Raw genomic sequence first — 27,851 nt, forward strand, 5'->3', positions numbered from 1 at the left:
AGTATGTATTACTACCTGCTTTTAAAGTTTGAAAGTCTTTTTCCTATTTTGAAATAAATGTTATAGAGATATTGCTATTACTGCCAAGATTAATAGCTCAGACATTAATCCAAATTTGCCAAAATGCCACTGAATGCAAGATTGCCTTTAAAATATATTGGTTTTCAGGATACAATACAAGTACAAGAGTCAGATTATCACCAAACGTGTCTTTCCCGTGCTGAAACATAGCCTAGATGCACTACAGTATCCATCCATCCATCTATCCATATTCTTCAGCTCCTATTTGGGAGGCTTCATGCCTAAGCCCAATTTATAGTCTCAATTAACCTAGCTCCATGCATGGTTAAGAAGAGCCTGACTGGAGAAAATCCATGCAGACACAAAAACATGCAAATTCCTGGCAGGGGCCAGATGGTGTATTCTTCCCATGCTATAGTATGTCTTAATAATTTCTTTGTTGGTTTATTCCAACATTGTTATTGAAATCTGTTGAGATTTTGATGCTCCAGGTACTCCGGTTTCCTCCCACAGGCTGATGTGCTTTTGTACATCAGTCTTGGTTTTTACACTGGTTATAGTTTTGGATATACAACATATGGGAAAAAAAGACTCAGGGATAACTTGTGTAATAAAAATATCAAAATGATTTTGAACAGTGCATTTGAATAGAAGCTGACATACTTCCTTTCAGACTGACTCTCACACAGTTATTTGAAAAGTTTCCTGACATCATGAATATGCGTTACTCACTCTGGAAATTAGATTGTCAAACATACACAAATGCACATGCACAGACAAAAAATGATGTAAGGAAAGTAAAACATTTTTTTAAATATTATATATTTCTTGTCCCTGTGCTTGTCTGTCAAAATAGGCCCTGAAGACTGATGCTAGAAATTTACAAATGCAGGGAACAAGGTAAATAAAAATATGAATGTGGTGTAAATGTAATTGTGTTTAGTTTGGGTTATTAAACATGATAGCAATGTTGATAAGCCACAAATCAGATTTATTCTGAAAAGCTCTGTATTTTCCATTTTCTCCAAATTGAAAAAAATTTAAAACAGTGACTGTTGTATCAGTCATTTCCATTTTTTGAAATACTTGCATTCTAAAAGTGTTCATTAAACAACGAATAATTACCACTTTTACCACTTTACAATTTTTGCAAAGCATTGTAAGACCACTCTGCCATTAGAGCTACATTTGCATTTTTTAGTGTATTTTGAATATCATTAACCTTCGTGGAACCTAAGTTAGTAATTTCATGCCATATTGTGGTTTTCACATTTGCACCTGCTCAGCATGCAGGATGCATACTGATTTTTGACAGGAGAAGGAAAACCTTAATGTGGTTTCCCTGCTTCCTTGCAGTTTTGTAACCCGTTGTCTGCTAACAGTGAAAATATAAATATTTGTAGTTTTAGCAAATAAAACGATCTTTTGCTATACAAAACCTTTCTTTAATCAAATCATCCAAAGTATGAGTATCAAAGCAGCCTCAACATTTCATGGAATCCACATTGGCTATTCCTGAAAGTGCAAGAAAGCAAAAAAAGACATGCATTGCTTAGCTCCGCATTGCTTCCAGTGCCCCCACAGTAGTGAAATAGAATAGAATAGAAGCAGATTGAGTGCTGCTTTCCACCTCTCTCACACTCTCCTTTCACAATCTCAGTCATCCTTCAGGATATCCGAGGCTAGACCTGCAGCCCTAACCTCTCTGCGCTGCTCTGACAAGGACTGCCTTTAAAGTGCGCCCGTGTGTGTTTGTGTGTGTGTGTGTGTGTGTGTGTGTGTGTGTGTGTGTGTGTGTGTGTGTGTGTGTGTGTGTGCACTAGAGAGATAGCTACAGAGAGATAGTGACTGTGCAGTGTGGGGAAGTGTTACTTGCTCTATAATCCTGAGTATGTAATGTGCAGTATATGTAGAGAAGTGGAGTAGATCTCTTCACTGCCATATTATGTTTCTCAGCTACAACACATGTTTTTCATTTCTTAGTTCTGGTTTGACTATTTTTGATATCTCACAATGCTCTTACTCATGCAACAAGTCTTCGACATTGCAAAGAAGAAATCTAGAGTAGCTGGGTCACCAGAGTCCGACAGAACTGATTTATCTGTGGGCCAAACTATCAGAAATATCATTCATAATTTCTGGTGAATGAAAATTTAAAGAGCAAAGGAGAAACACCCTTCCACCATGTTATCAGTGATGACAACAACCAGCTTATTTGAGCAGAGCTGGCATTTAGGACCCAAATGCAGACACATTGAGACAGGCACCAAAAGTGAGCCTTTATTTTGGAGTTGATGTTTTGCAGGCCTTCCTTCCTGCCTTCAAATAGGCTACACTTTATTAATATAATACAGTAACTCTTTTCCAGTCTTATTGACCAAAGCACTTGAAGTGCTGTTGATGGTAAACTGCTATATAGTGATTTTTATCTCACATAGCTGATTCAGATGGAGCAGATGTGCTACTTTTGTTTTGTAACCACTTCATATTTTTGTAAAAATTGTAATTTAATTGTAAATCAGCTTTTCAGCTGCCAGTGCACTAATCAGTGTGATTGGCCAAATGTCACCCCTTCGTTCGAACGCACTTGTACCTAGTACACTCTGGGTTAACTTAGTGAGCTGATAAACAGCTTCGTGTAACCACTTATTTTGATTACTAATGTTAAGATAAGTGAATCCAGATAACAGAAAGATACTATGGATATGTTGACTTTGCTTTGCGGTATAATGCTTAAATACACATAAGGTCATTAGAGGGAAGTGGACATAGCAGGGCCATGAGATGCAGGTGAAAATAATCAATGATAGTGAGACTAAACACAAAGTTCTAGACAAAAAAAAACTCAGAAAGTGACAACTGTAACCAATTCAAGGAATACAGGCACAGGGAAGGTTTTAAAACAGGTTAATTGTCACAGGAGGATAAGATGAGAAACAAAGCAAATGAAGTAAACCAACTAACATAAACAATAACTGCAACTAAACACTGAAGAATGAAAATATTGAGGAATAACACAATGCTGAAAATGTAAACAATAAGAAAACTAATAACCAATCAATCATAACTCAGAACATAAAAATCTGCTGAGGAAAAAAAACATCTGAAATATTGAAATATCTCATTTTTAGCTCACACAATATTGGTGTCAGTCTTATGTCGGTCGGGCTCTAGAGTCTGATTACGATTTGCGGTGACATAGCATTGTAACTGCATGCATCTGGTGACGGTTGTGCTTGCTGGTGCATTGTTCTGAAGCAAGGGAATTCCTCAACTCCCATGCCGTTGGTACTTAAACATTTTGGCCATCGAAACACTTCAAGTACTAATAACTCCAACCAGTAACATCAGACATACCCATAACAACCAAAGCAACCTGCAACTATGCTTGCAGCAAGATGCTTGATGCTCTCAGAGGTCACCCTTCCAACATGAGTAATGAGCAATAAATGGAAGTTTTACATCACCTCTCCTTTCACCACACTTTTCCACAGCTGTAAGTGTTTCAACTTTATATTAAAGAATGCAAAATTTACCAAGACATCAGCTTTCTCATTCTAATTGCATTAAGACTGAGAAATGATTAGTATACTGAATGACACTTAATACTTGGTGGCTTGCTGCATGGTTGTAGAGACAGCTGAGCAAGATTTGTCATTTTTAAAAAGCACACTGTAAAAATATTTAACGGGCTGTATTCAGGCTGGTAGGTTGTGTGAGTAGCTGTTTCTTTTCGAAGAAATATAAATAAATTATATTAATAGTAAAAACAGCATTTTATTTGCATGTGCAGCCACAAACTGCTTGTTATTCTCCTTTGCTTTGAAGAGGGCTACAATAGCATCTTATTTCAGCTGTTCGTTCAATACAGCACTTTTTTTAAAAGCAAGCTTTAAAAGTAAGCTTGTCGGTTTAAATGTTGTGTATTTTTTTCTAAACCAGAACTGGTGCAATTAGACCCCACATATTTCAAGTCTTACTTTTTTTTAATGTTGTTTCAGTGAGAGGTAAATGGTGGCTTTTCACCTGCACAGAAGGTGTCTGAGTTGGTGTGACAACTTAAATGACCAGCTTTTTGACCCTTGTCTGCAACCTAGTGATATAAAAGCACTTTAGATCAGAGAGCCTGTGTAGATGCACAAAGAAAAGAGTAGGAAAAAAATGTAGTGTACACCCATTCTGTTGGGAGTGAAAAGCTAATAAAGGGCTAGCTTTTATGTTTTAGGCAGTTTTAAACTTTTGCAGCCTAGTATGTCTTGTGCCACAGTTTGCCAGACAGCCAATCAGCAGCTTAAACTAAAGCCTTTGTTTCTCTTTTAGAGAAATTTGGGAGTAATAAACAGCATTAACTGACTCATTGCACTCATATAAATGGTATCAGTGAAGGAAAAAATGACCACATTTCACCAAATCGGGGGCTTCATTGGCATACTTGCTACTAGTTGTCTCCAGATTTGATTTTAAAGCATTACTGACTTCTTTCAAAGTCCTGAGAGGTTACTCCTAAAGTGATTTATAAGATCTTTCATTGCCCTTTTTCTCCGCTCTGTGAAATCCTCACACACGCCGTGCTTTGCTGTTCCAGGGTCCACATTGTTAAATGAAGGTGCATTTGCACTCGGGAGCAGTGTTGGTCAAGTTACTTGAAAAAAGTAATCAGTAACTAATTACCGATTACTCCCCCAAAAAAGTAATCCCGTTACTTTACTGATTACTTATTTTCAAAAGTAATTAATTACTTAGTTACTTAGTTACTTTTTAAAAACACGATTTACAACCTGAATAGGTGATAAAGCGATAGACCTTTCAGCCCAATTCTACTTTTTCTGCATAATCCATCATACAAAATGTAATCAAATGGAAAAGTCTCTTTTTAAAACTTGTTTTATTAGTTTTAACCTTTTAACTTTATGCATCAAGCAAAAATTTAATTATATGCACCATTCTCTTGTGGGGATAGGTTAATTGGATAATCCAAATTGCCACTAGGTGTGAATGTGCGAGTGAATGTGAGTGTGAATGGTTGTCTGTCCCTATGTGTTAGCCCTGCGACAGACTGGCGACCTGTCCAGGGTGTACCCCGCCTCTCGCCCTATGACAGCTGGGATAGGCTCCAGCGCCCCCCGCGACCCCGAAAAGGATAAGCGGAAGCGAATGGATGGATGGATGGATTTAAACTTATTTTCTGCACATTCCAGCACATAAAATATATTTTTTGTGTGTGTGTTTACACTCACTCTTTCAAATAGATGCAAGTAAAACACAGCAGAAAATAAATAACATCAAAGACTAGCGGTCCTGTTGCTCTATTTTCACCTGTACAACAGGAGGGGCATAGGCGGAGGTTTACCCTGGTGCAGGTGTGCCGCAGCGGTCAGTGGAAGAATCCGCGAGTTTCTCTGTGAATTTCCCATTACGTCATAGCGCACTCGGTGTTTGCTTGGAAGTTAAGGGGTTTTTTTCGCTTTAAAAAGAAGTTTTCTTCCCACGCACAACGGACACTAATGTTTTTGTCACTTTTTATGGAATCAAACTCAAAATAAGGTCAGTACTTCCACGCTTTAAACACTGCACGCTCATACTCTCTCCCGCACTCGATATATGATGCACTGTTGATCTGCACACAGCTGTTGTCACAAACGTCGCACTCGCTTACGTCACTGTCATGAGACATTTTTGCAAAAAAATCACGGTTTTAGTAACGCAGTAACGCAGCGTTCCTACGGGAAAGTAACGGTAATCTAATTACCGTTTTTGCAATAGTAATCCCTTACTTTACTCGTTACCTGAAAAAAGTAATCAGATTACAGTAACGTGTTACTTGTAACGTGTTACTGTCCATCTCTGCTCGGGAGCTATTGGACTTTGTATTGATGTATCCCTGGAAATAAGACCTGAAAAACTATTTTTCATTGTTCAAATCACTTAAATATGTGAAAATGTCAGTTGTTAAATATTTCAAATATTATGTAAACTATAATAGTTTCTGTATTTATATGGCTCTGGTATTACTGTACATCATTACATGTGTGCTTTCTGGTATTGATCTTCACTTGATGGATTTTACTTTGTATCCTGCAGTGTTAAAATATTTATGGGCTTTATTTTTTTTTCCTAATTAACATTCAGTTTTGCGCATAGCCTGTGGATTCATAAGATTGTCTTAACTTTTTCTTTGGCTTCCTCATCACCTTTTATCACTTTCTTCACTTACAGGATTTCTACTCCTGTCCATCTCTATGGGATTGATTACCATGACGATTAACAGTGTTATGTGAAGGCCGAGTGATCTAAAAAGATAACATCTACTGCCTTTTGTATATGAAGGTCTGCCTGTAGGTCTATGCGTGCTTCTGTAGTACGGCCAATGTTTGCTTCAGCAATAAAAAGTCTACAAATCAATGTGAGCACCCCTGCGTCACAAACTGGCTGAATGCTTGTGATAGATTCTTAAAAACATTTGCACGCACAGATGTATGTGCATGCATGCACCCACCCACACATACATACACATACACACTTAATTGGAATGTGTCGTTAGTGCAAGTACAATTTGTGAGGAAAAATAAAACACAGTGGCTCAAACTACTGTAATCATGCTGATTGCACAACATTGAAGTATTCGCTTAATTTCCAATTTTCCACTAAATGTTCACATCATAAACTTGTTCGGCCTTGCAGTTTCTTTGTTGTTGTTTTTTCATTAGTGTGGGTTATTGAAATAAAATTATGGCCAGCATGAAAATATAAGAAATGCAGAAGGGGAAGAGGTTTTGCTTTCTAACAACATTATCTTTTTTCAACTTTTAAATCGGTCAGTGGAGACCTTTGCTCAGACTCTGTGGTTAATTTATTTGGTCTGAAGCCATAAGCCTAGTTTTCCCAACAAGTTAATGAACCGTGCCTTTGACAGGATTTCTATCATCTTCTCAGTTGAATCCCATGTTTATTGATCAATTTAGAGAAGTAAATAGTCACAGCAATCACTTAATTGAATATACAGTGGCTCAGCTCTGAAAGTCCAAACATTTCTTCAGCTTTTTTCAAAGTAACTTGGCTGTAATACACCCAGCCTGTGAAATGAACAGAACAAGTAAAAACCATTTGTGTCAATTAGTTTAAAAAATTGGGTAATAAGTTCCTTTTTATTGAACACAGTAGGCTTAAGGCCTCAGTCACACACACTAGAGGCCAGTTGGTAACCCCTTAGCAAGCATCCGTGGTAGTAAAAAAAATATGTATCCGGTTGCTAGAGGTTGTTGGCTGTCACTATTGGTAGCAAAGAAGTATATGGTGCTACACCAAAAAAAAAGATGATGTTTGTTGTTTTGATTGCTTTAGTTTACAAGGAAGACACAGATCTGTCCTAAAATAGTCAGCTGGTCACATTAAAATTAGCATCTTTTGAAACACATCGGTTGCAGTGATAAGGCAAAGGTTTTACTTTACTTCCTGAAAGATGTAAGTTTAATTACCACTTGGTGAGCAGTTGGCAACCATTTCAAGACAAGTTAGCATTTTCTATGCAAGCTACAGTGACTGTACCTAGCAACTGAAGCAATCACAAGGAGGTTTTGGATGCAGCAACCAGGTTTACCTAGCAACTACTAGCAGCCTCTGGCAACCACTCGCCAGTCAGATAGGGAATTCATTGAAAGTTGGTGGGCAGTCACGGATTGGTCTCTGTGACAGATACCTAAGACTGAGGATCAAAATTTTGCTTGATGCCACTAACATTATTACATTACATACTTTATTAACATGATTGCAGTCATCTTGTGGGCGTAGTCATTTCCTGCTCTGCAAAGATAAAACTCATTTTCACCTGTCGTGACTCTGAATGTCTCACTAACAGTCTTGGCTTAATTATTTCAGTTACATGCTGGAGAAATTCCTAAATGAATTTGTGCTTTTTGAAATGTCCAGGTTAAATCATTTGCCGTTTTTTTTTTTTTTTTTTGGGGGGGGGGGGGTTGGAAGAAAGACCTCTTGTGATTTGTGAGATTTTCTTAATTAAATCCCTGTCTATCATGTAAATATAAAACTTTGAAATTTTAAGAAATTAATATTCATATTTAATGAACTGTTATTATAATATTTCATCATGCATAAGACCACTGTATTGCAGTTGTTGTTGTTTTAAAAAAAAACATCATTCTCTTAAATAGTAACTTGAAATAAAACAGTCTGATAGTCAACACGTTGTCTTTTCATTTTTTGCTGTGTTGCACAAAATAAATAAAAACAATTTTCAAACTCATAACATCCAGTAAGAAACCTGTTTGATGACATGTTAAACGATTCTTATTTTCTTGAGGAAAAAGATGGTCCAAAACCCATTTTTCATTGGTGAAAAGGGGGCAAAGAAAGGTTTTGGTGTGGCAGGTGATGAATGGTTAGTAGGAGGGAATCCATCTGCTGCATCAACACAACGGAAATGGGATCGTCCACTGATAAAAGATTGCACAGTGAGAGACGAGCCTGATTCACACCAGACCTAAACTCACTGTAGAGTACAGTAGTGTGTGTGCGTGTGTGTGTGTGTGTGTGTGTGTGCATGAGAGAGATGGACAGAGGATGTCTTTCAGTCTGTCTTTCTCTTTGTCTCTTTGTTTCTTCTCTACCATGCTGTCTCACTCTCTCTGTCTTTCTCTCTCAAACTCTCTCTCTCACACACACACACACACACACACACACACACGCTCTCTCACAAACACACACACTCTCACACACATATAAGAGAGAAATTCACCAGTGGCTGTGTGCCATCCTGACTAAATACCAACTATCTATCATCTGAGATATTTCATACTTTCTCAATTCAATAAGCCAATATGATTTATGTAGTGGCTGGGGTGGCTTTGGTATAGAATTATGTTGAGGTTTAGGACTATAGACAGTAATATACATTAAGTTCTTCATGTTTTAAATTTAAGTGCATATTAAAAAATGCCTGAAAGGTAGATTTTTTTAATCTAAATCCGTATTCTGTATAAACTTTAAAACTGCTTGAGGTATTTTTAGTGAATCAGTATGGATTTTAATCTTGCATGGAAAATATTGCAGAGACACACACATAAGTCTTTATCTAGTATTTAAAGCCACACAAGCCACACAGGCATAGCGTTGCAGGCCAGTGCAACACCCTGGTTACCACTGGTTGCTAGGGAAAAATGTATATTCCCCCACTGATTTGCAAATCATTTGCCTGAGGTTGCTGGCTTTCACCAGGTGAAATCGATCACAAAGAGGTGACCTGCACTAAAAACCTTGTTGTGATTGCTTTGGTTGCGGTCACCCATTGTTTGCCTGAAAGACTTTACTCTCCGAGCTGTAGAGAAACTTGAAAAAGTGCATCAAAAACCAGGACTGCTGACCATTTGGCTTCAGGGGAAACATTGTGCAATACCGTTGCAGCGATGAGGATTCCAAAAATGGTCTCCATTTCCATTTTGAATAAGAATAATATAAACGAATTTTCACAGTTTTTCTGTCAGTTGGCGAGTACTTCACAAGTGTTTGCAGACAACTCATCAAGTCCATGCAAACTACTGGTGACAAAAGGAATATGCTAGCGACCAAAGCAATGGTAAGGAAGTTTTCATTGCAGCACTCTATACTGCTTTGTGACTATTTCATGGAAGATTGAGAGCTAATTGCTACAATTTGTGTACTTTGCATATGTGCGGTATTCTGCTGCATCTCAGAACGTGAAGCATTAATGGCTATGGGAAGTGTCTGTGCAGTTGGTCCGCAGTGCGATTACTGTGTTCACATCTGCACAAATGAACCACACCAATGGAAATTAAATGGAGATGAACACTGCAGGTGTGAAAACAACCTTGGATATTAAAACTTCAAGCCTCCTGGGAAAATACACTGGCAGTGGACCGCAGAGAGTGTGAAGGAGTGGGTAATTTACAGTGTTCCTTATTTTTCATAAATCAGAGGTAAATGAGTCTTTTTCTGGATAAATCAAACTTGTTAATGCAATCGTAAAAGTATTTGAACTCTTTGAGAAGTATGCAGTTTTGGGGTTTTTCCTTTGGCAATTGCACTCAGCCAAAGTTAAAACCGTTTGTCCCAAAAGTTCCAAGATGCAAACAAATTCAGCTCCACGCAGCTGCCATGCACATTAAATAAAATGTTGCATGCAGTATTCTTGCCATATGTGCATCTACGCAGAGTGCCTTTATTGGCAATGTTTTTTCAACTTTAATTGTATTAAAGGCATTGCTTACAAGAATGGACATAAAATAAGAGCAGATGGGAGCTGTGATACAAGTCAGCAAACACAAATCCTTTTGATCTACGCCTCCGCACCAAGCTTCACGAATTCACAAAATCAGCAAACTATAATTTCCATTCCCATTTTCACTTCATAAGAGTTGTACAACCCGATCAGTAATCTGTTCTCCCCAACTTTTTTTCTTAGACTTGCTGCTATTGTTTGGTGAGGCTGAAACCAAGACGGGGGGAATGCAAATTATTTATTATACACATTCATTTCTGTTGTCTTACATTGTTTATTTATGCTCGGATTTTTTGCAATAACAGCATTTTTCACTGGCTGCTGGCCCAGCGAATAAACTGCGGGAACATGATGTGATTTACATTCAAAAGCATTCCTCTGTGTTGCTCTCACAACTACAAAGCAGTCTGAGGAAGGAAACAGGACCATCTGTAACTTTCTTCTCTCTCAGTGGGACAGCGTACAGCAGCAACACAAAAAGCCTGTCTATATTTGCGCGCATGGATGATAATGCAAAGGTTTTGAGATGTTTGTGTTTTTTCTGAGTGGATTACTGAAGAGTATGAGCATGAGTTTGTGTATATGTATCTGTGCAAAAACTTTTTTCTTTAGGCAAAACACTTCTGGTCTGTCAAGACTTTCTTGGTGGTTTTTCTCTGTAGGTACTGCTGTGGAAAGGAAATGTTCATTTCACTAATGCTGTGAAATGGGCTGAAAAGAACCTTTCACTGACTCATGCAACTTTTCTCCATTTAGACAACATTGTCTGCTCAAGCTGGATAAACAATACTGCACAAAGTAGTCGCTGGAAATGTAGCAGATTCATGTAACAGAGATAACTAGATATTGTCTTCTTTACCACACATACTGATTTCTTTTACTTTTCTACAGTACACCTCCATTTTCAACTGTTTATGCTAGTCGCGGTTATTGGGTCCTCAAGCTGGCTGTCTCAGCAAAAATGATTACCTGCTGAAGGCTGGTCAGCTCATCTTTTTTTATTATTAGTTATCTGTAACCCCAGACTTTCACGTAGCTTCCTCTACAGCAGCACAGGACCTTATACCACATTTTCCACACATGCTGTAGTTCTCCCAAGACCTATAAATAGGCCTTGATTTTTTTAGTGCAATCATTGTTTCATTGTTGCACTTTTGATTTGCAATCACACACTGTGGTTTCTTTTGTTTGTTTGTTTGGTTTCTTTTACTGAACTGCAGCAAATTGAAAGAGGCGTGTACTGAAAAGAAAAACAAAGTGGTAATTTAAAGAAAAAAAAAAAAAAAAAAAAAAAAAAATATATATATATATATATATATATATATATATATGTAACAACTATGTTTGGCCCCGGTCAACCATCAGTTGGTTGTTAGGGAAAAATGTGTATTCCCTGACTGGTTGGTGAGTGGTTGCAGGAGGTTGCTGTCACTACGTGTAATTGGTTGCAAAAAGGTATATGATATCATCGAGATTGCAAATCAACTGCTTACAGTTTTGTTATTTTATTGTAATACCTATACTAATTTAAATAAATATTACCTCTGGCTTATTCCCCCCATATGAGAATAATGAAAAAAAGACTAAAACTAATGATGAAACTAATAAAAATTTAAATAAAAAAAGAATAACAAATAATAAAGACAGAACAGAAATGAGCAAACCCAAAAACTGATTTGAAAGTTGGCATGTGTTTGCTGACATTTGGGAGTAACACTATAGGTTGCTGCAGTATCTGCTAGCGACTAAATCAAAACCAAGGAGATTTTTTGTGCATAACCCTGTTTGCAACTAATTTCACCCAACGACAGCAGCCATTCACCAACAATGGCATGGGCTATGCATTTACAGAAATCATAGGTAATTTGATTGGCAGGAGGTTGCCTGAGGTCACTGAACGGTATCTAGACAGTCTAGGCAAAGTCATGTGTCAAGTGTTTCTTCCAGTGGCAAAAAACATTATAAAGAGGAGTTAAGGGTAGGTGGTAGGGTCCACCACTCATCTGGAACCGATGACTCTTCTGCTTTCTTATTTCCCTTTTAGTTAAATATTTTTTCTTGTTACCTCAGCCATTTTTCATTCTGCTGTATCCTGTTTTTCAGCTCATGATCTTGGCTTGAGTCATTTCTAGCAGCAGTGAACAAAACTGTTCTAATAAACCTGCTGCAAACGGCAGACCAGTGACCAAATGGTGGAGAGATAGCGATGCATTCAGCTGCTAAAGACAGAGACATTTTTTTCACATGTATGAGTGAAGATTATAGAAGATGTTTTTACAAAACACCAGAAAATATTACTCTGAATTCCTTTTTACTAAATAAATAGGGTTAATGTGTTAGCACATGATTGCTTATCAGCCCAGCAGAGGCTTCATCCTGCATACAAAGTAGCAAACACATAATAAATTTCATATTGTTATATATATATATATATATTTGAAAATAATATTGCAGAACTGTAAACAGTGACTTTGCATGTTTATTTCCCTCATGAAGAGCACAGATGGAGATGAATATCTCTCCCGCCTGTAATGTTTGAAGAACTAACAGAGGAGTCTAGTTCTTTTGTTTACTTAATCAACCTTCTTTGCTGGAATAAGCCAAAGTGAAAATGACACCAATTTCAGAGAATTTGCAACCGCTCAAATCTGAAAGGAGCTACGTCCAGCAGAGCATGCTATTTTGTGTCTCGGAGGGTGAGTGAGACACCCGCTAGAGCAAAGAGGGCTTGGATTTTGTGTCTTGTGTGGGTGCATGTGTATGTATTTGAGTGACTATGCCTCAGGAGGTTTGTTGCAACAAAAAAAACTCAATAGTACAACAAACAAGGAAAGCAAACAAGTCCTTTTTCTGTTTTCCTTGTTGATACATAGCTTTGATATTGGCCGTTCTTTTCTCAGCAAGGGGATGTGTACATACTAGAGATGGCACGATACCACTTTTTTATGTCCGATACCGATACCGATATCATAAATTTGGATATCTGCCGATACCGATATGAATCCGATATAGTGTTTTTTAATCAACAAAACTGTTTTTTAAATATCTTGCTGCATTTTGTATAAGTTCATACTCAAGTTTAAAACAACAACTACACTAAAGCTATTCTGTTATACCTGTATGCAAAAAAAAATATTTCATAGTTCAGCAATACTGATCAATCTAATAAACTTACAGTTTTTTACAGACGCTAGGACACATTTCCCAATACTTAGGTCACTTTTGCAAAACTCTTCACACAATCCTCCTAACTGACCGTCAGCTTGGCAAAGCAGTTCATTTCACATTCAAAATGCACTACAACTACCAAAACACTTTATTCAGGTCTCAAATAAACTCATTCTTCCAGAACACTAGCAAAGGTTGACAGCCGACAAACACACTTTGTCACCCACAAAACAATGACCTAAAAAACACCAACAACATGTAGCATTACACAGTGTTTTCTTGTGTAAAACAAGGACACATCTCTGTTTATAATTTCAATATATGTTACTGGAATGAATCAGACATCATGCAGAATTCGTTAATATTTGTTTATGTATTTTTATTTTTTTGCACTAAGTAATCCCAAAATACAAGAATTTGTATACACACCATCCACTGATACACATACAATAGTAATGCTAATCTACTCGGTCTTCTCCATTTGGCCACATCACATCTTATGTCATCTAGGGCAATACACCTAGGAAAGAATCTTCTGGCATGCCAGAATTGAAGGAGTTGAAAAATTGAAGGAGTAACACCTGTGTAGATGTTCATCTACAATGAGAATAAGCTGTGGCTGGTTAAACTGCATTTTTAGATTTAAAATATGTTTCAATAAAATATTGCTGTTGGATTTTGCTGTCTTTTCAAGTTTTGCATTGTGTTATTGTTTTGGCCATAAGTTTAACAGTTTTGAAAACAGTATGTAAGCACATGCAAAATGTCCTGTACGTACAAAGATTTTTGGCAGTTGTTGTGTCTGAGTGAGAAGATGATTCATGAAATTTGAGAGATGTAGTCATTGAATGCATTTTGTGCCAAAACAATGATAACTGGTCCTCAGTTTAGCCCACATAGACTTCTGTTGTGCTCACTGTGTGAGGAGTTTTGCAAACGTGACCTAAGTATTGAGAAATGTGTCCTAGCGTCTGTAAAAAACTGTAAACCTGCACCATCCTCCCTATTCTGGTATTTTAAAGAGTACTTAGTGTAAATATTAAGCAACCTAACTAATAGGGTTCCAACTCCCAGCAACAAAAATAAATAAATAAAAAATAGGGAACCACCCCTCACACTCCACCTCATGATGCTTAATCGACGTAATCAACCTTAATTTGATGCAGTGTGAAAAAAAATGCACAGAAATCAATTATTTTTCAAGAAATATTAAATAGATTCAACATCTTTCTTCAACAAAATTGCAGACTGCACAGATGGTACCTTCCCAAAGGAAAAAGTACTATAGCTTACTAGGGTATATATATTATACTTAATAGTTACTATATACAGTAATGGACTTCTATTCATTTTGCATCAAATTAAAACTTTGGGTGTCAGATAATTATTTATTAAAAGCTAGACATTTTAAATGAGAATAAGAAAGAAAAGTATGTCTTTGTGCCCCCCTTTCCCTGTTAATGCCCTATCGGCCCCCCTGGCTAAACTTTGCTAGATCCGCCCCTGCACAGTTACAGCCGTCAGCTACGTAGAAAAAGATCCTGGAGTAGAAAGTAATATTAAATACATTCTAACAACAGCTGATCAAGCTTAAACGTGCTGCTGTTGTTCAGCCGCTGGTTTCCTCTTTCTGGTGCGAAGTGGGCCAAAAGCAAACTAGAGACACGGACTCCCGACAGAAAAGCCGATCAGCTGATCATTAAGCAGTTTCATGATTGAAGTAGCAGCAAGAAGAAGCAGTCGCTCCATATATCGCTTGTTAAGCTTAACGCAGGAATGCTTTACAAACATTCAGAGATGGACTTACACACTTGCTTTACTTCTCTCGGGATAACTTTGTCGGAGATGAAATGCCGGGTTGCTAGCGAAGCTCCAAATGCTATCCAGACCACGACAGGTCCCGCATGCCACAGCCGCTCTATCACGTGATGCATACTGCTCCGATGTGCTAACGTTCTGAGGTGAGTTACGGCGTGTTGCAAGTTTTGTGAGGTGCTTTCGTGATATTTAATGGATCGGATTACATTTTTTATTTTTCTCCGATATCCGATCCAGTAATTTAGGTCAGTATCGGACCGATACCGATACGTAATATCGGATCGGTCCATCTCTAGTACATACATACCTGTGTGAGCTTTTGTTTGTATGTTTATAGGTTTTTTTTTTTGTGTGTGTGTGTGTGTGTGTCTTCAGTATCATTGCAATGTCCCACTGTTACTCTGCCATTATAAATGAGGCATAATAGACAGGACTTATTTGTCAGTGAATATATGTGTTGACTTTTACTGCTAATTTAGTATATATAGACACAGACAATCTACAAGAGACAGAGATGACTTAAGAAGGCTGAACTGCACGTCTTTACCTGTGGTTTGCATACATCTCAGTTCGTTATGTAGTACGTGGGTGTAATAAACACCTCTGCAGTGTTAGCAGTGCTAATGCCTGTGCATCTTTACCACTGAGCAATTTGCATTTCAAATCATCTCCAGAGAGCGCTGTAACTCTTAAGTCCGGGATAAAGCGATTCAAATGTGGAATTGCTCTAATGCTAATTTAATGTTCCACTCTCTTGGACAGGTGCAGAGTCAGGGGGAGATTGGCTACAAGAGAACAAAGTCCTCACGGAGAAGGTACCGTCCGCATACACAAACATAGGCGCTCACCTACGTGTCGAGACACATTAATGAACATCCATATTTTTCCCTCTGGCTATAGTGTAATGTTCAATTTAATGGTCTAATGTTCCTTAATGACTGCTTTATGTGCATGGACTTATTGTGAATCTATCAACCTGAAGCACATCTAATCAGACAATTAGCCCTCATCTTGGGCTAATTTCCATGTATGTATTCATCACCATTAGTGGCTTTCTAATAGAAACACAAATGAATTGTCAGCTTTCTCTCACATAGTGCACACACACACCTATACAAACACACACACACACACACACACACACACACACACACACACACACACACACACACACAAAACTCGCTTTCACTCCTTAATGAGGACATCAAATTGACATAATGCTTTCACTAGGCTAACCCTAAGCCCTCCCCTAATTTGATCCCCACAAGTGACTGTTGGTACCCACAAATATAGGACCTTTTTTTGGTCATCACAAAGATTATACAAATACACACACACACACACACACACACAACCCCGTTCAGCTATCTTAGCGAGGACCTTCATTAACACAATGCTTTCCCTAGCCCCTTACCCTTACCCTAACCATTAAAAATGAATGCCTAACCCTAACCCTAGGAGCCTTAAAGGAGAAAACTGGATGATCCAGCAGCCACTAGGACCACGCAATAAAAACTTCAGCAAAAGAGAACTAAATCAAACTCTCTCTTATACCTAACCATAACCTAATTGCAACCCTGACACTAAAACCACACTTTGAGCCTCAAAAATGGCTTTAAATGCCTTCAAATTTGTGAGGACCGGGTTGTGTGTCCTCGCAAGTGACTGTTGGTTCTCACAAGTATAGTAGAATGCAGGTTTCAGTCCTCACAAAGATAGCTAGACAGGAACACACACACACACACACACACACACACACACACACACACACACACACATACAGTGTTGCATACAAATGATCCATATTCTTTACAAACACAGAAAGCTAGCGATCATCAAACCAAGATAAAAACATAGACCATCTGATCTTTCGGTATTAACCCCCATGTATAGTCCAGAGTTTCTAATTGCTCCCATTCAGGCGTGAAAAGGTTCTGACAGAAAGTCATCTATTGCAAACATGCATGAGAGAGCATGCAATCAGCTGTTAATGTTCTTCTGCCTGCAGATTGCTGAGATGTCGGCATTGTGATTTGTTCAGTCAGGTGTCTGTTATTTATTTAGCTTCAGTGTCAGTTTCAGGTTAATTGCTGTATCCTAAATAACAAATGTACACAAGTAATACATTCAGATCAAGTATCTCTAAGCTTGTATTAGTTAGTTATACAGTGCTTTACTTCTCTATCGGAGCATTTAAAGTGCTTTGTACTGCAAGCGTCATTCACCCAATCACACACACACACACACACACACACACACACACACACACACACACACACACACACACACACACACACACACACGGTACTTTCAACATCTTCATTCAATTCAATTAAATATTCAGTTAAATTTCATTTACACAGCGCAAAATCACAAGAACAGTTGCCTCAAAGCGCTTTATATTGTGAGGTAAAGACGCTACAATAATCCAAAGAAAACAGAGAAACCCCCAACGATCATATGAATCCTATGAGCAACCACTTTGGCGATAGTGGGAACAAAAAACTCCCTTTTAACAGAGAGAAACCTCCAGCAGAACCAGGCTCAGGGAGGGGCAGCCATCTGCCCTGACTGGTTGGGATGAAGGGAGGAAGACATTCTGTGCCTTTAAGCATTTTGCCTAATATTCATGCACACACTCACACTCTGATGGTAACTTTCAGTAGCTTGCCCAAGGATACTTCGACATATAGACTGGAGAAGCCGCAGCCATGATCTGTGGGCTGTAGCGCATAGCTGTTCTGCGCTAGTACAGCAATTCTCCAGGTTAATTCCATTAAGACTCCAACATGCTAAGCAGTTTCTTGACACTGTTCCATCTTATTCTTGCTCCTTACAGCTGATTTAAACTTCTTGGGCAAATCTGTGTACAGAGACTACGATGTAATCTACCCAAGTGGATGACGTTGATGCCAGTGTTTATGTTCATGTATAGACCTCATCTTTGAAGGATTGCAAAGAGTGTTGATTTAAATTGACAGAGAGAGACACAGCACTTCTTTTTTCACTCTTCAATAAACATTTTTCCAGTCTAGAAGGAATATACAGTTCATACACATGGCAGTAAACTTAAATTAGTATCCGTAATTTAATATAATATTATAAATAGATGTTTCTTCAGGTACGAGGCATTACTGCCTTATTGATGATATGTAAGTTTGAGTCGCACTCTCTGATTTGGGAATATGATGCACTGCTCTGTGTAATTACACATGGGTTAAACAGCTTTAGCATCTTTATCTCTTAATTAAATTTTCAGCCCTGGGACAAAATAGGAACACAACCTACACTGCTTATACACTGAACTGGGGAGAATCTTGCACAGATTTTAATTTTAGGCAGTGATTATCAGGAATGTAGCAGGTGTCCGTAGGATTGGTCTTGAGTGCCAGTACTTCAAACAGAATTTTTTTTTTCCCGGATAATAAAGTAAATCTATTAGTTGCATAAACAGGATTATGATTAGGACCAGTTTCAGTTTACACACCATGCATAATATTTTTTCTGGCAGTCCTTACAGCAGTGATTGTTGTGTGCATATTAATCACTTCAACATAATTTAATTTCATCTTACATTTTAACTGCAGGTTAATAAAGTGTTCAGTATTTTCACAAGTTACTTCTGTATGGAGCCACATTAATTACATTATTAATTGTGTTACATAGAAGAAAAAAGTATATTTTTGCAGTGTGAAATTATTGTGTGAAATTATTTTTACTTGCAATGTTGGTCTTGTGGTTTTAACATTTATGTGAACCTTTTGATTGTGACTGAGAATCAGGACAGACAGCAGTCTTTCAGCTGGAGATTTAAATGTTTCTGACTTTGTCATCAATTGGATAGAAGAATGGACTGAAATGCAGACACAAGAACAATATGAAGTAAATATCATGTGGTTACTTAGTGGTGTGCTGTTTATTCTGGCAGCTGTTTGTTCTCTGTCTCTTGGTTCTAGTTTTACTTATCCTGTGTCATTGTCTTGATTATATGAAAACAGCAGTTGAACATTGTGGAAGTCTTTATTGATGTGTCTTTATTGTCTTCTTTTGTCCGCTTTTATAAATCGGTGCGTGGGGAGGCTCGGCTAATTTGGGTAGCACAGAAGTAAGAGAAGACCTTTTCTGCCTGCCTAGATATATAGACCTCCTCTTTGAAGGCCTGCAAAAAGTATTGGTTTGAATTGACAGGGATACACACCACTTCTCTTGAATAAGCACTATTTCAGTCTAGAAATAATCAGATCAACATACATGTGTCAGTATAATTAAATCATTGTTTCAATTTCAGGATGTTTCTTTTTTTAATGGATGTTTCTTCAGGCTTTACCGCCTTATTGATGATATGCAGTTTCCATCTCTCATTATGTGTATGTTTAAATAGCCTGTTTTCTTTTTTTTGGTTTTCTTTGGTTGTTTCCTTTTCTTTTTTTGAACGTAGTTATTATTTTTTCATTGTGGGTTGGTAATATGTAGTTTTCATTTTTTACATTTTTTGAAATCCTTTTTTTTGTTTTTAATCCTGTTAAATCAGGGAATTGGAGGAAGGAAAGTAACAAGACACAGCTGAAACTAATCTGGATAATGACAGGGGAGGAAGTACAACTAAATGTAAAACACAGGAGACAAATGATTACCAAAATAAAACCGTTAATAATTTCAATCGGAACTGAGACACTGAACATGTGTGCTTAACAGGAGGGAAAACACACGGGGAGGAAGTAGAAGGAAACACAGAGGAAAGTAATTAACTCATTAGGTACAAAGTGTAACTAGAATTAAAATACAACCAGGACTGGAGACCCTGGAAAACTAGAGAAATGAGAATAAAAAAATAAACTATAAATGAAACTAAGAACAAAGCAGTCAGCCAGACAGCATCTAATAGTAAGCGTGAATTTAACCTCCAAGAAACTCTAGTCGATCACAATAGACTATAATGTTGTTGAGACTGACACAAATGAACACATCAGAATGCAGATGTATATCCTTGATTTGTTTTATATAGTTTAAAATTGAAGGGAACCAGGGAAAACTCGCCATGGATAGCTTCTTTATCATCGTAATGGAACACTTGTAGAGGTTCGATAGCAGCAGAGAGAGAACAATTACTTGTAGCAAAACAGAGTAAAATGGAAGACAGGAGGTAAAACGATGATAGTGGAATAGCAATTGACAATTTTTGTTGCTGCTTTGTTTGCAACCTTTAGACTGATTAAACAGTTTGATTACTCCTGCAGTCATTAAATATGAGAAGAGGCAGCAGCAGCCATGATTTTGAATCAACTTAGCTAGCAAATATGTGGTCAAGCATGCAGAAACAAAATTTATTTCAGAGTGAGCCAGTTTATTCTGACTGAAGTGCTCTGATTGAGCTTATCCTCTGGGTATTGGTAGCATGTCGAGCAGCTACTGAGAGAGAGACAACGGATGAGAAGGCGATACAAGGGCTTGAATGGCAGGAGAATAACAAGTCGAAGCCCAGAGCATGAGAAACATATACACAGACAAAAAGGAGAGGGAAAATCAAAAGAGATGGAGAGAGGGATGGTAGACAAAGAGGAAGGCTAAGCAGAGTGGAGACGAGGTGAGAGTGACAGCAGTGGAAGCCTTTGATCTTAGGCTTCTAATCAATGGGGATTATGGTCTCTGTGCCTGTGTCAGTCCTAATTATTGCACCGGCACATAGAGACAGTGGGCATCCAGAAAAACAGCAGACAAATACAACCCCATCTTCCAAAAAGAGGCATTCTGCAAAGCTCCATATAGGTGAATATGATCAGACACATGAAGTGTTTGACAGGACACAGAAATCCAGCGTGGAGATGGATTCAGCATAGAAAGTTGATTCTGGTCATATTAAAATCGTCTCTGGAGACTGCACTGCCATGACTAGTCAAACCGGAGTGACTGTAATGTGCCAGCGGGGAGTGCATCTCCACTACGGGGAGTAAACATTGTGAATACATGACATGGGAAATCACATGAAACATAACGTAACAGAAGACTGTAAACTGCAGCATAAGGATAGGCAGAGCCTGGAGAGCTACTTTTAAATCTTTGAATTCTTTCAGCTTCCAGTGACAGCAGATGGATTCCACTGACTGCATCTAGGGAGTTAAGATTTTACTGATGTTTTCCTGAGACACAGTCTGAAATATGATGGATTATGCATCTCGTCCCTAATGCTTTTCTCCTCTTTTGTATTTACACATAGCACTGTAAACTGCAAAACACTGTCAAAGTATACTTCATAGTATCCAAGAATTTTTAGGGAATAGCCTAAAAATATTTAATGCACATTTAATACATAACATGCTATTTCATTGAGTCAGTGGGTTCCTGCAGAATTGCAGATCTGCATTAAATACTGGAAGACTATGTGTTAAATATGCTAAAACATGAATGTGCTCACACTTGGCAGGTTTGGTTTGATTAAAGCATACTCTGGTGCAGTTGCTCTGTTAGAATGGCTCATTTGAGCAACTGCAGATGCTGCCATCCCAACTTTTGTGCTCATATTGCTTCAAATTTTGTGCACTTTCCATGAAATGTTGACAGCACAGATCAAAGTAATCTAAGGCTACGTTCACACTGCAGGTCTTAATGCTCAATTCCGATTTTTTGATCAAATCCGATTTTTTTGTCTGCTCGTTCACACTACAAATAAAATGCGACAGCAAATGCGCTCTAGGGTGAACGCTCAAAGCGGCCCGCATGCGCAAAAGAAGACGTCACACACAACGTGCTCTGTTTAGACCCAGAGCAAACTATATTGTTTGACTGATGGCCCTTAATATAAAGACTTCGGACTTCATGTTTCCCAAGTTTTGCTTTAAGTTATTTTGTTATTTACATAATAATGTAGATAACCTAATAATGATCCTTATTGCTGTTTTAGAGGAGCGGTGCTTCAAAGGATAGTTGCAGATTTCTGTCAGAATCTGCAGGTTATGCAGTACAAATAAAATGTTCACGTTTCTCCAACGTTGTCTTCCCAGCAGTTTCACCGGATGGCCAGGGAAACGTTCGTGATGTCTTCTCTGGCGCTGATAATTGGCGTCTGTCTTGTGTCAGTGACGTAAAAGACGGATTTAATGCGACATGACCATTCACACAGCAGTCGCTTTCTGAAACATCGGATATGTATCGGATTCAGTACCACATACGAAAGTGACCCAGATCGGATTTGAAAATATCGGATTTGTGCCGTTCACACTGTCATACCATGATCGGATATGGGTCGCATAGGGTCAAAAAAATTGGATTTGATGCGCTTTCGCCTGCAGTGTGAACGTAGCCTAAGCTGTTAAAGACATTTAAAGGCATCAAGCAAGCATGTGATGTTTTTTTTTATACCACAGAAACAGTGTTTAGAGGTGTGTATGCAAAGACAAAAGCGGTAGTTTGGAGCTGTGCTCCTTGAAACTGTTATAGCTGTGTCAACAGTACATCCAAATGTGTGATGCTGCATTCTGACATGGTAGCTAGGATGAAGAAAAGCATGAAGAAATGATTGAAGAAATGATTCTTGGCAAATGTCCGATGTAAGAGGAAAGCGAAGCGTGAAAGTCTTGACCTCCAGACCTGCATTCAACATCAGAGGAAACTGCTGAAGGATTTTCAAGAACCTGAACATTTTTACAGTAATACAAGAGTGCAGCTTTTAAAAAATGAATGAAGGCAAACCATGAAGTCGAAGAATACATGTTTTATGCTTTGGAAACACAGCAGAATGCTACCAACACTGATTTTTTCAGTCACTGGGCACTTTGATAAATGCAGTGTGCCACAATAAGCCAGAAGGCCCATCTTTGATCAAATTCCACTCCTTAGTGAGGCGCTACTCCAGTGTCAGCCCCTCAGCACACCATGACATGTTCACATGCAGCTTCAGCAGTCCATTTCATTTGCATGTTCTCCTCTTCAAACAGAAGACCACCCACTGCACTGTTTGCCCATCAAGAACCCCTATGTAAAATGATGCCCACCATTCAACCATCAGTCTCAAACAGAGGGTAAACAGCCAAAGGCTGATGTTAATGGAATACTCAGTTTGTTGTTGGTGCTACATGTGGCAATGTTGACCCAGAATGTTTTGAATCTTTAGGCTTTTTGGGATAATGCTTAAGCTTCTAAGCTCCCCTCTTTGGTTTTTAGTTAAGGTTGGATGAGGATCTGTTAGACTTTCTTTGACTTTCAAAAGTTTTATTTTTGATTAAGTTTCTGCTTTTGAAAAAACTAAACCTTTACTTTAGGTTTTGCAAAAGCTTCACTTGTTTTTGGCACCTTTTTAAACATGTCTCCTAGCATGTGGATTCTATATAACATACTATATATACATACATACCTCAGATGTGGCAGTTTTATTTTTTGCATAGAAATAACTAACATGAATATTTTAATCCTAATATCTATCATAGATAATTAATAAAACTAACCTAAACTATTAAAGTATGGTAAACATTTATTCCATAGTTTTTTGTTTTGGTTGTTTTGTTTTTTTTTTGTTTTTTTTTAAAGAGCAGTACTGGCAGGCTAAGTGGAGTCTTGCTCTGCCAGTAGCTGAAACAAAAACTTGGGTGTGGGAGGAGTTCAGTGAGACGATGGATCAAGACCGTCAGATGGCCTTGAAGTAATTCTGGCAAAATGTTAAGAGACTGAGGAGGGGAATGCCAAGCTCTTCTAACACATTGTATAGTCCAGCTGGGGTGCTGCTCACTTCAACTGAGGATACATTTGGTTGGTTGAAGGAATACTTGGAGCATACTTTCAGTCCCACTTTCTTGTGTAGAAAAAGCAGAGTTGGGGAATGCCGGGGGAAGCTCCTCATCCATCATTGGGAATGAGGACAATGAGGTAGTTAAACAACTCCTCGGTGACAGGGTCCCTGAATTTCCAAAGACCTTGGATGTTATCATGCTATACTGGTTGACATGCCTCTGCGATGGCATGTGTTGATTTGGGACAGTGCCTCCAAATTGGCAAACTGAGGTGGTGGTTCCCATCTTTAAGGACATCTGAGGGTGTGCTCCAGTTATAGGAGGATCACACTCCTCAGCCTCCTTTGAAAGATCTACACAGAAGTACTGGAGAGGAGAGCCTATGTGTTAGTCAAACCTTGAAATCAAGAGAAACATTTTTTTTCTCCTTTGTGAAACACTGGACCAGCTCTGTCATCTCAAATATATTCATGCATACATTGGAGTTTGCCCAGTCAGTCTACCAAGTGTTTTGTGGACTTACAGAAGGCATTTCATCGCATCCCTCAGAGCATCCTTTGACGGGTGGTTTGGGAGTATGGAATGTCTGTCCCATAGTTTGCCTTTTCCAGTCAACTGCCATGAGAGCTTGCACTATATTGCTGGCAATGATTCAGACTTGTTCCTGGTGAGTGTTGGACTCTGGCAGCCCCCTTGTCACCAATTCTGTTCATAAATTATATAGACGGATTTTCTAGATTTTCCATCTTGGTGGGCGTAGGATATTGTCTCTGCCTTTTGCAGATGACATGATTCTTTTAGCTTCAGTGTGGTCTCCACCTCACATTGGAGTAGTTCACAGCTGCGTGTGAAGCAGTGGGTACCTTCAAGCCTGAGACCATGATTCTTAGCAGAAAAAAACAAGTGCACTCTCTGGGTTAGAGACAAAGTGCTCCCCCAAGTGGAGGAGTTTAAGTATATGAGTATCTTGCTCACAGGTGACTAGAAAGGAGAGTTGGAAATTGACAGACAGATTGGTGCAGTGTCTGCATTGACCCGAACACAATATTGGTCTGTTGTGGTGAAAAGAGAACCTAGCATAAAAGCGAATCTGTAAATTTACCTGTTGACCTACAATCCCTACCTTCACCAGTGGTCACAAGTTCTGGGTAATGACCAAAAGAATGAGATCATGAACACAAGCAACAGAAATGTGTTTTTTTCTGAAAGGTGGGTGGGCACAGCCTTAGAAATTTCTTCCAAGTTGGTTGCTGGTGTTTTCTTTATACAATCCACATGGTATAGCAATCTCTAAGCTCTTGGCTAGTACATACAACACAGTGAAAAAAAATTTAACCAATAACCCTACACACACTTTGGTTTGAAGCAAAATAGCAGTGGGAATTCAAAATTTAAAATAATGATTATTGTGTTTCATATTTCTTTGAATCAATGTCAAATAACCCTGCAGAGAACTCTGCAGGGAAAGTGCTGCATATTTAAAACATAGTACACAAACCGGTGTGGTCTTGTGGTATCTTTTATGTAACTTTAAAACCGTTATATACAAATATTTATTTACAAACTATAAACATAGAAGATCGCAAGCATAGAGTGCTGTATTGGTAAAAATAGAAACATGTAAACAGTGTTGGGGAGTAACGGAATACATGTACCGCCGTTACGTATTTAAAATACTAAATATGAGTAACTGTATTCCGTTACAGTTACCGTTTAAAAAGGTGGTATTCAGAATACAGTTACTTTGTTGAAATAAATGGATTACACTGCGGTACTTTCCTGTTTAATTTTGTCGCGGGTCAGGACTGTTTGGGTTTTGTTTGACAGCTACGTTCTGTTGTTCCAGGCAGCAACGTTACGGTTGCCATGGTTACAGGGTGACGCTCTCTCTCTCTCTCTGCGACTGTGTGTTTCCTGGGTGAGAGAGCGCCTTTTCGTTGTTGTTGTTGTTGTTGTTGTGCTAAGCTAACAGGCAGAATGCTACAAGCATAGCTCTAAAGAATGTAGCATCATGGGCAGTGTAGTCCATGTTGCAGGGAGAATGGACTGCCATACACGTTATGGGTCTGTGAGCGCGAGGAGGGAGAAAAAGGAGAGTGGAAAGGTACGAGTTGTCATCGAGGAAAAACGGGAGCTGGAAGCATGTAAATATAATAATAACCACTTCAGCCAAGAAGAGTGCCTGACGAGCCCAGTTGTAAGTAAGCTATTAAGACTCGACTGTACACCGTGTTCGTGTTTTCCTCCGAAAACAATAAGTTCCGTTGGAGCAGCCTTTCAACGCCTCTCTCTGTCTCTCGCAAGAAAAGTTGACCCACACAACAAAGTAAAGCTATTTTTCGGCTACGAGCCGACAGGGACCCCGCCGTATTAGTCAGAGGTCCCTTTACTACAGTTCGGAGTCGCGGACCTTCAGTAATAGTAATAAATCACACAGCAATAGTACATTCACGTTGTTGTAAAAAGCATGATAATATATTAAGTAATCCAAAGTATTCAGAATACGTTACTGTCATTGAGTAACGTAACGGAATACGTTACAGAATACATTTTGGGGCATGTGTTCTGTATTCTGTAATGGAATACATTTTAAAAGTAACCTTCCCAACACTGCATGTAAATTGCCTGGTGTTTATGTAGCACTTTTCTGCTCTTACTGAACACTGGGGAAGGAGAAATTAAATAAATTAAGATCATTACAGGTTTCATGCCAAAGGAATGTCAATTTACCTACTGTTCCTTAACTGGAGCTTTTTTCCTTTTGTAACTGTACCCTTACTTGTGAGATTTTATTCTATTTCTGCTTTTGCTGTGTTAAGACCAGGCTGGTAAAACACTTCGAGCAGTCTGTCACTGTGACAGGCTCTCTGCTAATGAAGTGGACCCTTGTGTCTTCTCCTCACCAGGCTATTCCTGGAACTCAAAGCATCACAATCTGATGCCCTGGAAAAGAGATGTAGCTGAGATGACCCGTTCAATCTGACCTTACCTTCCTCTATACTGAAGGCAACTTCAATTTGACCTTGTGTAAGCTCGATCAATACTGGATGTCTTAACAGTTTGTCCCTACCGCAGAAAAAAACTGACATTTCCTTTATTATATGATTGTGATTGTGATACCTGACTCTTCTTCGCTGTGATTTATAGTCATAATAAATGCCAGACAAACCCTATAAGTGGCAGCTTAATAACGATAATGATTTGCAAGCTTTGCTCTGTTTTTCTTTGTCTGTTTTATTTACATGAATTTATATCATTTCTAAATTGCAAAAGCACAAAAAATCAAAACAAAACACAAAGTTTGACTTGATCTCATCAGAAATGTCATTCAAAGACTTTTCTGCAGTTCTGATGAAGAAAGCTTGACAGTTCTTAGTCTTCTGTCTAGACCGTGAAATGACCAAATCAGTACTGCCTCAGGATCTCAAGCCACGGTTATACTCACAAGGACTTAAAAGCTCAGATACAGCTGGGCTCGAGTCCAAGGTGTGGCTTAAGGGTAATGAATACAATTTCTTCATTGTACTGGTAGCCAGTAAAGGCACGCAAGGTCCAGTTCTCAATAGGAGTAAGATTTCTGGCAATGAGATCGATGAGATTATTAACGAGGGGTAGGAATGAAGTCAATCCAGCAGCTTCTTTAAGCAATCCTTGGAGATTTATACCAGAAGATATTGAACAATGGCACTGATTTGTCAAGGGACTTGACAATCAAACGATTTATCTACATTTTATGTCTGTAACTCTTCAGATTGACCAGTAATAAAATGGCTTATCAGTCTTTCCTCTCAGTTGGTACCCGACTCAGTAATAAAAGTCAAGTCCAGTTATAGTTTGGTTAATAATTTATATTTGGAAGTCAAAGTCAGTAC

The 27,851-nt window shown here is 38.4% G+C and overlaps 1 protein-coding gene across 4 annotated transcripts in view; it reads left to right on the forward strand.

Moving 5' to 3' along the window:
• tnr (tenascin R (restrictin, janusin)) overlaps positions 1–27,851 on the forward strand; it is a 218,173-nt gene that overhangs the window by 84,209 nt on the left and 106,113 nt on the right. For all 4 annotated transcript variants that reach the window (XM_076876302.1, XM_014412311.3, XM_014412312.3 and 1 more), the window contains exon 3: positions 16,022–16,074. The gene's annotated coding sequence lies outside the window, so the exon portion shown is untranslated. The remainder of the gene's footprint in view (positions 1–16,021; positions 16,075–27,851) is intronic.

Source organism: Maylandia zebra, linkage group LG18 (assembly GCF_041146795.1).
Source record: "Maylandia zebra isolate NMK-2024a linkage group LG18, Mzebra_GT3a, whole genome shotgun sequence".
Classification (NCBI taxonomy): domain Eukaryota; kingdom Metazoa; phylum Chordata; class Actinopteri; order Cichliformes; family Cichlidae; genus Maylandia; species Maylandia zebra.